This window comes from Amblyomma americanum, chromosome 3 (genome assembly GCF_052857255.1).
Source record: "Amblyomma americanum isolate KBUSLIRL-KWMA chromosome 3, ASM5285725v1, whole genome shotgun sequence".
NCBI lineage: Eukaryota > Metazoa > Arthropoda > Arachnida > Ixodida > Ixodidae > Amblyomma > Amblyomma americanum.
In genome coordinates, this window is record NC_135499.1 from 79,756,774 (window position 1) to 79,770,809 (window position 14,036).

The window sequence follows — 14,036 nt, forward strand, 5'->3', positions numbered from 1 at the left end:
TGAGGTTCATCGAAGAGAAGACCTCTGGGTTGTAAAGAGTGTTTCGTCGATGCGAGAGAGGGGCAGGCTCTTTTTTTCATGCTGTTCAAGCGGCGGTAATACGGAATGCACCGTCCTTCTTTCTCACCAGAAGAACTTGCGCCGTCCAGGAGCTCTTCGATGGATGGATGACGTCGTCGCGAAGCATTTATTCCCATTAATCCTGGATGGTTTGGCGTTCTCGGGGCGACACACGGTAGGCGCTTTGGTGGACAGGTCGGGCGTGTTCGTCAGTTGCTATGCTGTGCTTGGCGATTGTCGTTTGTGGGCACTACCTGTAACCACGAAGTAAGAATATATTTGTAGGTGTGCATGCTCCTCCCGACGGAGCGACCAAAGCTTGTTCGCCACTCCTAGTGCTTCTTTTGAACGCGGACAGATGGCGCAATGCGATGTAGGCTCAACGGGCAGAATCGCAACGAGGACAGGGACCGGTGGTTCTTCAGAGTTTTTATCGAAATACATTCACCGCAAGGTTTTCCGTTCACCGCCACGACTGCTGAGCGCATGGTTATTCCGTCCCTTGGTGGGGCTCAAAGCGTGCGCTTCCTATTTTAGGCCAAAGACACCATGCGTACATTGCTACCTTGCCAGAGCATGCAGTGTAATGAGCAGACGTTGTAACGACATGAAGCCTGCCTTGTAGAGAACGTGGCTAACTTCTGTGGTCTCGGTTTTTAAGTGCACAGAAATCTCAAGGGTGTTCCCGCATTTCTCCTGAATCACAAATACTGATTCCGAAGCCGTGAATTGGACACACTCTCTTGCTCGGTAGCACAAAGTCTCGACGGCATGCGCGATCGCCGAGAACGAAAGAGCCAAAAGTGTATATCTGGCGTTTTAGTGGCAAATGAGTGCATGTTTATCTAAGCAACTCGATAACGATTACGAAATTGGCACAGATGGTCCTCCTGCCATGCACATGGTTTACGCAAACACCGATGATGCTGAACAGCACACTATCTACCGAGAATTGGAAAGTTGTGCAATATATATATATATATATATATATATATATATATATATATATATATATATATATATATATATATATATATATATATATATATATATTGTAACGGGGGTTTGTTACGAGGTACTGGGGCGACGGGAACGGCAACGGCAGCAGTCTGGGATCAGATCGGCAAAAGACACACAAGCGTAGCGCTGGCAAAAACTCTCGAGAACTTCTTCTTCTTCTTCTCCTCAAGTAATATGGCACATACCCTCTCGAGAACACTGTCACCTCGTCTTCGTCTTTTCAAATCATCAGACGCATCTTCTTCTTTAGCCTTACAATCACCCCGGGGACAAGAGGAGCCATCCTGGCGACTTAGGATGATGGCAAGACGGCGGGGTCGTAGTAGGGCTTGAGGCGCTGGACATGAACGGTCTCCCGTCCTCGGCGGCGGAGATCAGGAGACGGTGTGAGGGGTTCCACGATATAATTAACCGGAGAGGTGCGCTCCAGCACACGGTAGGGACCATGGTACTTCGCAAGAAATTTTGAGGAGAGACCGGGAGTTCCTGAAGGGATCCAGAGCCACACAAGTGCACCAGAAGTGTAGTTCGGTGGGGTTTGGTCTTGGTCGAGGCGGGAGCGCTGGCGATGCTGGGTGTCAGTGGTGAGTGACCGGGCAATTTGGCGGCAGGCTTCGGCGTGTTGCGCGGCGTCGGAAACAGGCCGATATTCGGATTCATCAGGGCGGTAAGGGAGGATAGTGTCGATAGTAGCAGAGGGTTGGCGGCCGTAAAGTAGGAAGAAAGGAGAGAATCCGGTGGTAGACTGCGTAGCGGTATTGTACGCATAAGTAACGTACGGAAGGACGAGATCCCAATTCGTGTGGTCAGAAGCGACGTACTTGGAGAGCATGTCTCCGAGTGTGCGGTTAAATCGCTCAGTGAGGCCATTGGTCTGCGGATGATAGGCGGTGGTAGTTCGGTGAATCGTGTTGCACGCTTTGAGAAGCGCCTTCACCACCTCAGATAAGAACACGCGGCCTCGGTCACTGAGCAGTTCACGAGGTGCACCGTGGCGAAGGATGAATCGGTGCAAAATGAAGGAGGCGACGTCCGTCGCTGTGGCAGCCGGAAGGGCAGCAGTTTCGGCATATCGTGTAAGGTGATCCACCGCTACTATAGCCCAACGGTTGCCGTCTGCAGTGTATGGAAGCGGACTGTATAAATCAATGCCAACGCGGTCGAACGGGCGTGGAGGGCATGGTAACGGCTGCAGCTCAGCAGCAGAACGATGGGGAGGTGTCTTGCGACGTTGGCAGGGAATGCATGCGCGCACGTACTTCATGATAAATGTGTACATTCCGCGCCAGTAGTAGCGCAGCCGTATGCGGGTGTAGGTCTTGAAAACGCCCTCGTGACCGCTGTGGGGGGCAGCATGGAAGTAGGCGCATATCTCCGAGCGTAAGTGACGTGGAATAACGAGCAGCCACTTGCAACCTTCGGAGTTGTAGTTACGGCGATAAAGTAGGGTGTCACGGATCGCAAAATGGGCAGCTTGGCGGCGGAGCGCACGTGACGGTGAAGCAGCCGTCGGGTTGGCGAGAAAGTCGAGAAGGGAAGCGATCCAGGGATCCATGCGTTGCGCTGAAGGCATGTCGCTGAGGCGAAGCAAGGGCAGAGAAGCGTCGGAGGTGGAAAGGCTGGCGATCTCGGCTAAAAGGGGGCAGCGTGACAGTGCATCGGCGTCTTGATGCTTGCGGCCGGTGCGATACACGACGCGGATATCATATTCTTGCAAGCGAAGGGCCCCCCTAGCGAGGCGGCCGGAGGGGTCTTTCAGGTTGCAAAGCCAACAGAGCGCATGGTGGTCGGTCACAACGTCAAAAGGGCGCCCATAAATGTACGGTCGAAACTTCGCGAGGGCCCATACAATCTCCAAACACTCTTTTTCAGTTACGGAGTAGTTGCGTTCTGCTGGTGTGAGTGTGCGGCTGGCATAAGCAACGACGTATTCGTCAAAGCCAGGTTTTCGTGGGGCGAGGACAGCGCCGAGGCCAACACCGCTGGCGTCCGTGTGAACTTCGGTAGGAGCGGCCGAGTCGAAATGGCGCAGAATGGGCGGCGCCGTGAGGAGACGGCGCAAGGTGGTGTATGCGTCGTCGCACGCTGGAGACCACAGTGATAAATCCGCACTTCCAGACAGCAGTTGAGTCAAAGGCGCAGCAATGGACGCAAAGTTGCGAATAAACCGGCGGAAATATGAGCACAAACCCAGGAAGCTGCGCAGGTCTTTGATGGAGGTAGGTTTGGGAAAGTCAACCACAGCACGAAGTTTCGCTGGGTCGGGACTGACGCCCTGCTTAGAGACAACATGACCTAAGATGGTTAATTGACGAGCGGCAAAACGGCATTTTTTAAGTTCAGCTGCAGGCCGGCGTCAGAGAGGCAGGTCAAGACGTGCTTCAAACGGGAGAGGTGGGTGTCAAAGTCCGGGGAAAAGACCACAATGTCGTCGAGGTAGCAAAGGCATGTCTTCCACTTAAGTCCGCGCAAAATGGTGTCCATCATCCTCTCAAAAGTCGCGGGGGCGTTACAAAGCCCGAAGGGCATCACCGTAAATTCATACAAGCCATCCGGTGTCACAAAGGCGGTTTTGGGGCGATCGGCTTCTTTCATAGGAACTTGCCAGTACCCGGAACGCAAATCAAGAGATGAAAAGAGTTCGGCCCCTTGCAAAGAGTCCGGAGCGTCGTCTATGCGCGGGAGGGGATAGACATCTTTGCGCGTAATCTTATTGAGGCGGCGGTAATCTACACAGAAGCGTATGGAGCCATCCTTCTTTTTGACGAGCACCACAGGCGACGCCCATGGGCTGCTTGAGGGTTGAATGACGCCGCTCTGGAGCATATTGTCGACTTGGTCTTCAATAACTTGGCGCTCGGCGACAGACACACGATAGGGACGTTGTCGCAGCGGTGCGTGGTCACCTGTGTCGATGGCATGGGTGACAGTGGAAGTTTGGCCCAAGGAACTTTGATGTGAGTCAAATGATGAGCGAAACTGATTAAGTAAAGTGAGAAGCTGTGCCCTTTGCGGCGCTGGAAGGTTGTCGTCGATGGAGCGAAGGAATGCTTCGGTTGAGGAGGGATCGGGCGCAGCAGTAGGTGGGCTGAGTCCGGCTATGGAGAGGTGCGGCGCGTCGTCCGTCTCTTCGCGGGTGAGCAGAGACGCGAATGGTTGTACCGTGCCGAGACATTCACCTAGGCGCAAGGCGTTGGGGAACGAGAATGGGTTAGACACGAACAGTACGGAGAGGCCAGCGGAGATAGTCAGTACAGCGTATGGCAGAGGCAGACACTTGCGGTGCAGAAAGATAGGGGACGGAGTGAAGAGGACAGTGTCGTCGCGAAGAGGGCCGCAAGAGAGGGGTACGAGGACTGAAGAGCAGGGAGGCAGGTCAATGTCTTCGGCAACTAGGGCCTTAACACAGGCACCAGGAGGGGCAGTGTCCAAGACAGCTTCGGGCAGGTGAGAGAACTCGACTTCAGCTCGAGCACAATCGATGATAGCAGCATGGCGCGATAGGAAATCCCAGCCCAGGATAACAGCATGAGAACAGCAGGGCAGTACGACGAATTCGACGGCATAAATGGTCCCCTGGATTACAACGCGAGCAGTACACGCTGCTGACGGCTGGATGTTCTGAGCGCTGGCGGTGCGCAGTGAGAGTCCAGCAATTGGCGTCCTTACTTTTCTTAAAGAACTACACAGCTTTGCGTCCATGACGGAAACGGCAGCACCAGTGTCGACAAGCGCCATGACAGAAACGCCGTCGACGGAAATTTCAATGAGGTTAGCGGCTGACGGATGAGGCCTTTCGAAGTTCGTTGTGGATGCAGTTCTCGCCTCAGGAACTGCGGCGCCTAGTTTTCCTCCTGGTTAGCGGAGGGGCGACGTCGCATAGGCGAAATAGACCGGCGTCGTGGAGAAGAGGGCCGGCGGCTGGAGAGGGTAGAACGGTCCGGCGAGGAAGGACGACTTTGCGGCGGCGCAGCTGGTACAGAGTACTGACTCGGTGGGGGCCAGTACCCAGGAGCTTGGGGAGGAATTTCCGCGTCCGGGAGACGACGGCGGCAATGCCGAGCTACATGACCTGGGAGACCACAAAAGAAGCAAATCGGCCGATTGTCCGTTGTGCGCCAGGAATCGCTGACCCTTGGAGTAGGTCGTCGGTAAGCCACTGGCCCTCGCAAATGCGCCGGAGGCGCACTATAGATTGGCGGCTGCGGTCTTGCTACGACATCGGCATATGTCACTGGAGCCGCGACAGGAGGCGGTCTCGCGACGGCTTCGGCATATGTGAGCGGAGCCGCCACAGGTTGTGGTCTGGCGACAACGTCAGCGTATGTCAGCGGAACCGTGACAGGTGGTGACGGATGAGCCGGTGGAAGAGCCTCAGCAACTTGCTCTTGAATTGTATGTCGGAGCGCTGGAGTCAGATATGATGGTCGGTCGTGAGCGCTCGGCAGAAAGGAAAGTTGACGTGCCACTTCTTCCCGCACGAAGTCTTTAATCTGCTGTAGCAGCGAGGGGTCAGGAGCAGGCGTGAGCCCAGCGAGCGACTCAACCTGCTGTGGCCGCTGGCGTGTCAGAATCCGCTGCTTGCGCAACTGCTCAAAGCTTTGACACAGCGTGACGACTTCAGCAACGGTACGCAAGTCGCGCGCTAGAAGCATCTGAAAAGCGTCGTCATCGATGCCTTTCAAGATGTGTTGGATCTTGTCGGCTTCCGACATACGAGCGTTGACCCGCTTGCACAAGTCGACGACATCTTCAATGTAGCTAGTGAAGCTTTCACTAGCCTGCTGAGATCGTTCACGCAATCGCTGTTCGGCTCGGAGTTGCCTGACAGCCGGTCGACCAAATACGTCTGCAAATTTAGTCTTAAAAATGGACCAGGTTTGAATATCTGCCTCATGGTTGCGATACCAGAGGTTAGCCACACCGGCGAGATAAAAGATGACGTTGTTTAGCTTCGTCACATCGTCCCATTTGTTGTATACGCTCACCCGCTCGTACGATGTGAGCCAATCTTCCACATCGTTCTCGTCAGTCCCGCTGAAAATGGTCGGGTCCCGTTGACGAAGAGAGCCGGCACAGATGACAGCCTGGCCCACTTGTACGGCCTGGTGTTGGACGTCCTCAGGCATCGTGCGCGCCGGGAGAGCACGACTACGGAGCTCCAGGGCCGATGTTTTTACCCAGCACCTCCACCAAATGTAACGGGGGGTTTGTTACGAGGTACTGGGGCGACGGGAACGGCAACAGCAGCAGTCTGGGATCAGATCGGCAAAAGACACACAAGAGTAGCGCTGGCAAAAACTCTCGAGAACACTGTCACCTCGTCTTCGTCTTTTCAAATCATCAGACGCATCTTCTTCTTTAGCCTTACAATATATTGCCACCTAGTGTTGCCAGGTGGCGCAAGCTGTCCGCGAAGACGATGAGGTTGCGATCGTGCTATCGTGGATCGGCCGCCATTACCGTCTCCTCTTGCCGACTCCAGCTGTTGAAGCGTCTCTCCGTGAGAACTCCGTGACAATTTGGTGGAGCCTGCTGGGTACGAGTATCCCATGCAAGAAACCCCTCCAGGGAGCCGTGCCGCCAGCCCTGCGCCGATTGACACCCCGGTACACCGCTTCAGCCGGAGGCTGCAGGGACTTTCACCGGAGCTTGGACCACTCGCGACAGTCATGATGCCAGCCACCGGTATTCTCACGCAAGCTGCCGGTGCTACACCTGCCCACTATACCTTGCAGACCCCGCGGGTTCCCAAGGCCTTCCACGGGGACCTTTTCGAAGACGTGGAGGACTGGTTCCTTCACTTCGAGCGTGTGGCTGCTTATAACCAGTGGGACGACGCCGCGAAACTAAGAAACGTCTACTTTAGCCTAGAGGATGGCGCCCGCACGTGGTTTGAGAACCGTGAGGAAGTTCTAACTTCCTGGCGAGAGTTTCGCCGTCACCTGCTGGAGGCCTACACCAGCGCGGATCGCCGCGAAAGAGCGGAGCGGGCAATCCAGTCCCGCGTCCAGCTACCGAACGAAAGCGTACAAATGTACGTCGAGGACATGACGCGGCTCTTCAGGAGAGCTGATCCTGCCATGCCTGAAGAGAAGAAACTTCGGCACTTAATGAGAGGCGTCAAAGAGCAGCTGTTCGCAGGCCTCGTGCGCAGCCCACCATCTACAGTTGCTGCATTTCTTTCGGAAGCCACAACGATGGAGAAGGTCCTGCAACAGCGTTGCGCCAGTTACGACCGGCCCCTGCATGCTGCTGCAGTCACATCATCGTTTGCCACCATCGGACAGCATCCTGATGATTTGCGGGAACTTATTCGCACAATCGTGCGTGAGGAGCTTCACAAATTTTGTAGCCCGTCGCAGCCTGCGCTCGGTTCCATCTCCGCTCTTGTACGAGAGGAGGTGCAACAGGCGTTCCGGGGCCCTGTTCCTGCGTTCCGGGGCCCTGTTCCTGTGGTCGACGTACCACCTCTGCCTGGGGACTACCACCGTCCGACGTACGCCGAAGTTGCAAGGCGTCCGGCTCCCGCTTCGCCGCCACCAATTCACGCCACGCCTCAAGCCCCGCGGCCCTCTGTGCAACCGGTGCAGTACTTCGAGGATCGTCGAGCACCCCTCCGAAAGGCCGACGTTTGGCGTACACCTAACCGACGACCGCTCTGTTTTCACTGCGGAGAGCCAGGTCATCTTTATCGAAATTGTTATTACCGACGCATCGGCATCCAAGGCTTCCGCACCGACTCACCGAGACCCCGTCAAGGTGAACGACCCCCTGAAATTGAAGAATTCCTTGCGGACCAGCGAAATCCATCCCGAGTGCAGCGGCAGTCGCGCTCACCCTCACCGAGGCGCTCTTCCCCGACACCTCCCGGCTTCTCGCGAGCGGCACCGGGCCGATCGCCAAGTCCTCGTCGGGAAAACTGAAACCCGCGACCTTCGGGGGCGAGGTCGCTGGGGGGCGCTGTGCTGAAGACCTCCCGTCGTCGCCGCTACAATCCGACAAAAACCCGCCGACGCCATCACCAGAGTTAAAAAACCGCGTTTCTTTAGAAATACCCGTTCTTATCGATGGTCGCAGAGTAAGCGCATTAGTTGATACCGGGGCCGATTATTCGATCTTAAGTGGACAACTGGCGACCATTCTGAAAAAAGTGATTACCCCTTGGCCTGGCGCGCACCTTCGAACTGCCGGCGGTCATCTGGTTACGCCCAAGGGTATGTGCACTGCTCGCGTTCAGATCAGCAAGTCCACGTTCGTCGTCAGCTGCATCGTCCTGGGCGAGTGTTCTCGGGACCTAATCCTCGGCATCGACTTTCTGCGGGAGTATGGAGCAATTATCGATCTGCGCAACCGAATCGTCATGTTTTCCACAGAGCAAGCCGCCGAACTCGACAACTCCTGCCAACGCAGTGCCGCACTTCGCGTTTTCGCCGACAGCGTCACACTTCCGCCCCGTAGCAGTGTTTTGATTGAAGTCGCCTGTGCTGAGTTGCACGACGCTGAAGCAGTCGCCGAGGCTAATCATTCGCTCCTCCTGACTCAAGGCATCTGCGCCGCTCGAAGCTTACTAACAATTCGCGCTGGCCGGTCTGCGATCCTTGTTACAAATTTTTCTCCAGAGCACCGGCACCTTTTCTCTGGAACTGCGATCGCTACCGCTGAAGCGGTTGTGGATGTTCCGGTCTGCTTTGCGTTCGCGGCAGCGGCCCCTGACGACCAATCATCGCGCGCTACTGACGACCAATCTGTTCCGAATGTCGACATCAACTGCAACCTCCCCGAAGGAAAGCGCCTGGCCTTAGAGCGCTTGCTATTGGAGTATAAACAGTGTTTCGCTTCTTCGTCGAAAGTTCGTCAAACGCCCCTAACGCAACACCGGATCATTACGTATGACGACGCTCGCCCTATCCGCCAGCAGCCTTATCGTGTTTCCGCCAAAGAACGGGAAGTAATCCAAAAGCAAGTTCAGGAGATGATTGACGACGGTGTAGTTCAACCTTCCCAAAGCCCGTGGTCTTCGCCTGTTGTCCTTGTTAAAAAGAAGGATGGAACACTTCGATTCTGCGTGGACTACCGTAAATTAAACAATGTGACTAAAAAGGACGTCTACCCGTTGCCCCGCATTGATGACTCCCTGGACAGATTACGGCGTGCTAAGTACTTTTCATCCATTGACCTGAAGAGCGGTTATTGGCAAATTGAAGTGGACGAACGGGACCGCGAAAAAACTGCCTTCGTTACACCAGATGGCCTCTATGAATTCAAAGTGCTGCCTTTTGGCTTGTGCTCTGCGCCAGCGACGTTTCAACGGATGATGGACACTGTCCTCACCGGCCTCAAGTGGCAAAGTTGTCTTGTATACCTGGACGACGTTGTCGTTTTTTCAGAAACTTTTGAACAGCATCTCGTGCGCCTGCGAACTGTCCTCAGAGCCCTCCATTCCGCTGACCTTACGCTGAAGCCCCAGAAGTGCCACTTCGGTTACACAGAGCTCAGGTTCCTCGGTCACGTTGTGAGCGCCGACGGAGTTCGACCCGACCCCGACAAGACAGCCGCCGTCGCCAATTTTCCTACTCCGACTGACAAGAAAGCTGTCCAGCGTTTTCTGGGTCTCTGTGCATATTACCGACGGTTTATTGCGGACTTCGCAAAGATTGCAGAGCCGTTGACGCGCCTCACCAGGAGCAACACCTCCTTCGTTTGGACAATAGACCAAGAGACGGCTTTCTCTTCGCTCCGCCAACGCCTTCAGACATCTCCCGTTCTTGCACACTTCGACGAAGAGGCCGACACCGAGATCCACACCGACGCCAGCAATATCGGTCTTGGAGCTGTCCTTGTCCAACACCAAGAGGGCATTGAGAGAGTTATAGCCTATGCTAGCCGTACTCTCTCCCGCGCCGAACGCAATTACTCTACGTCAGAGAAGGAATGCCTTGCTGTCGTATGGGCCACCATGAAATTTCGCCCTTACCTTTACGGCCGCGCATTCAAAGTCGTAACCGACCACCACTGCCTATGCTGGCTGGCTAATTTGCGAGACCCGTCTGGACGATTGGCCCGCTGGAGTTTACGGCTCCAAGAATTCGACATTACCATCGTATATAAGTCGGGCCGTAAACACGAAGACGCCGACACGCTGTCGCGTGCACCACTCGACTCTTCCGGTCCCGAAATCGACGACGACAGCGGTTTCCTCGGTATACTTAATGCATCGGACATAATAGCCCGGCAGCGGGCTGACACGGACCTCCGACCGCTGATTGACAACCTTGAAGGTCACGCCATGCCTCTACCACGACACTTCGCTCGACGTCTCGGCTCTTTCTGTTTGCGCGAAGGTATCTTATACAAGAAGAACTCGAGAGGCCAAGAAAGAGCTTACCTTCTGGTACTTCCGGCCGATCTTCGCGCCGACATTTTATTGGCATGCCACGACGAGCCCACTTCAGGCCATCTGGGTTTTTCCCGGACGCTCGCCAGGATACGCAACATGTACTACTGGCCCGGACTCTCGGACGATGTCCAAAGGTACGTAAAAAGCTGCCGTGAATGCCAGCGCCGGAAGACGCCACCGCTTAAACCGGCGGGTTTTCTCAAGCCCGTTACTACACCCCGCTCTCCGTTCGATCAAATAGGCATGGTCCTTCTCGGTCCTTTTCCGTTGTCGCTCTCAGGAAACAAGTGGATCATAGTCGCTACTGACTATTTGACTCGCTACGCCGAGACCAAGGCGATACCCTGTGCCACAGCTTCAGAGGTCGCCGACTTTTTCATGCAAGACATCGTCTTGCGGCACGGAGCCCCTTCGTGCGTTATTACCGACAGAGGCACAGCGTTTACAGCGCAGCTAATCGACCATATATTTACGTTGAGCTGCACTAGCCATCGCAAGACCACAGCTTATCATCCGCAGAGCAATGGGCTAACCGAACGCTTAAACAAGACCATTGCGGACATGCTGTCAATGTACGTAGACGTTCAGCACAAAACTTGGGATGAGGTGCTACCGTACGTCACATTTGCGTACAACACGGCCCTCCAGGAGACTACACGCTTTACTCCCTTTCGTCTTGTATATGGACGTGAAGTCCAGAGCATGCTTGACGCGATGCTACCATGCCTCGATGACGACCAACTCGCACCCGATGTTCATGAAATTGCCCAACGCGCTGAAGAAGCCCGTCAGCTTGCCCGCGTACACATCGGCCAGCAGCAGGGCACTGATGCGCGCCGTTACAACCTTCGACACCGACAGGTCGACTACAATCCCGGTGAACAAGTTTGGGTGTGGACACCTGTCCGCCGCCAGGGCTTGTCCGAGAAACTACTCTGCCGGTACTTTGGCCCCTATAAAGTGCTACGGCGTATCAGTGATGTTACCTATGAAGTGGTTCCCGACGGTGCCGCGCAACCGAGACGTCGACAGCCCAACAGCTCTGACATTGTGCACGTTGTGCGGCTTAAGCCGTACTATGCCCGATAACGGCTTAGCGGCCCTCCGTTGTGACTCTGTGTGTGCTCCGTTTTCCTCGAACCTTAGCGCGCCTACGCTGCTGGCGGCCCCACTGCGATGCCCTTCTTTTTCGGAGGGGGGAATAATGCCACCTAGTGTTGCCAGGTGGCGCAAGCTGTCCGCGAAGACGATGAGGTTGCGATCGTGCTATCGTGGATCGGCCGCCATTACCGTCTCCTCTTGCCGACTCCAGCTGTTGAAGCGTCTCTCCGTGAGAACTCCGTGACAATATATATATATATATATATATATATATATATATATATATATATATATATATATATATATATATATATATATATATACTAACGTTGCAGGTGTATCTTCAGCCTTTTATACAACTTGTTTTTGTGACACTAAAATCAACAGCAGATCCAAGCCGGTGGAGGCAACGAGATTACCGAACGAAATGAGATTTAGTCCGTGACAATTGCACCTCGCATCTAGTGTGTTTGTGTAGGTGCTACAAAAAGTCGAGTCATCCGCATATACAACGGATGGTCGACACCGCGGTGCTCGGTTGCAATGTCTTATCTGCTCTGCTGGTTACCCGGCGCCAAAGTTCTTGGAAAACTATCTCCGACAGAGCTTTAAAAAGTGGCAGTTGATCCGGACAAGTCTACACAGCCCAATCAGCAGTCGGGTACAAAGGTAGGTCTTCTTACACATGATGGCATCGAGTCGGCTCATTGACACGGCTGGACTTTGAGCTGGACTGCAGCAAGAAATCACATCTCAGGCACCAGGCACATCGGCCGGGACGACTGTGGAAGGGGTGGGCCTGCGCGACCACATAAACTTGCGCAACGCAAAAGGTTAGTTCTAGCAAACCTTGCAAATGCCAGCAGCCCACCACAACGTAGAAGCAGAGAACCTAACGTTCGCACTTTGTGGTGCACTCTGGCAGAAAAAAACAAACACACCTTGAAACTCCACCCAAAGCCCCCCCCCCCCCCCCTCCCCCCCGCTGACAACTGCGCCGCTGCATTTGGTGCATGTAATAGAGCGGCAGTATTATCTGTGCGCGCCCTCCGCCATGATGAACGGCCAGTACCAACGCCTAACGATGTTTTTACGCCGTTGCTGTCAGCTTGAAGATGAATGCGGATCTGGTCCTGTCTGTTTCGGGGTATTGCTCGGTTAACAGCAAAGGTGAGTTTATGATCTTTGACAGGCGAGTATTCTGCGGATTGGTCAGGGAGAGCGATGATATCTCGAATATCTGCTGGTTCATCCAGAAAAGCAGTCTTCGTGCTTTTGTGGATACGTCATTATTGTTCGTTGAAGTCTCTTCACCAGCACCTGATCTTCTCCATTCCGGAACCCGGCGATGCCTCTTGCGATGGCGTCCTCGGTCCTGGAACAACTGGGTGTCAACCCGACCACGCCTTCCGCGATAGCACCGGTACCCACAGGAATGATGACTATTGATCGCGGTGAGATGCACACCACATCATCGAGGACATTCAGAACAACGTTGTGCGCCAGTGTTGTCGCGATGGCAAGATTTTGTCCGTCGAAAGCGTGATGAGCTTTGATCGAAGGCCGATGAACGCTAGATGTTCACTCAAAAAGTCCACGCCCAAAATGACGTTGCGGAAACACTTCAAGGTCACTATTCTGTCAGGAGAAAGATGTGCATATCATTGCATTTTATGCAATTACACTGAAGGCCCAGGTGGGCATTACATCAATAAAACAGTGCCGAAACATTACATGGTACCACACAACTTAACGATACTAATTAGTCAAACAGCAAACAACAAAGTAGTGCAATAACGGAGAAAGACTTCGTCAAGTGTGGGAAACACAAGTCGCGCATATATATATATATATATATATATATATATATATATATATATATATATATATATATATATATATATATATATATATATATATATATATATATTGTTACGGGGATGTTACGGCGGTAAGTCTATATTGGCGGCTGCTCTGAGATGGCCAGCACTCAGCTCAGAACCGAGCGCCCAGCTACCAACTGTCAACGTCGTCGTCGTTCAGCGCACCGCCACTTCTTCGTTCATGATTCGTCCACTTGTAACACTATCCCCCTCGGCTGAAGGCAACGTCGCGGTGCGTGTTAGGCGTGCGATGTCGATGGTGGGTGATAGGGCTCGAGGCGAGCTACATGAACGACTTCGGACTTCAGTGGTGCGGACATCGACTTAGGGTGCAGCGGCGTGATTTCATACGTTACGTCGGTCACTGCCCGTAATACACGATAAGGACCTGTGTAGCGCGGCAGAAGTTTTTCACATAACCCCAAACGACGGGATGGGAGCCACAGCAAGACGAGAGATCCGGCAGGGTATCGCACATCACGGTGCAGGCCATCGTAGCGGTGCTTTTGAGCCTCTTGGGAGGCGGAGAGCTTGTGTCGAGCAACCTGGCGGGCGGCGTCAGCTCGGGCGAT

The 14,036-nt window shown here is 54.1% G+C and overlaps 1 protein-coding gene across 1 annotated transcript in view; it reads right to left on the reverse strand.

The window, feature by feature from the left end:
* Positions 1–14,036, reverse strand: part of LOC144123099 (uncharacterized) — a 111,517-nt gene that overhangs the window by 76,322 nt on the left and 21,159 nt on the right. The gene's annotated exons all lie outside the window — the stretch shown is intronic.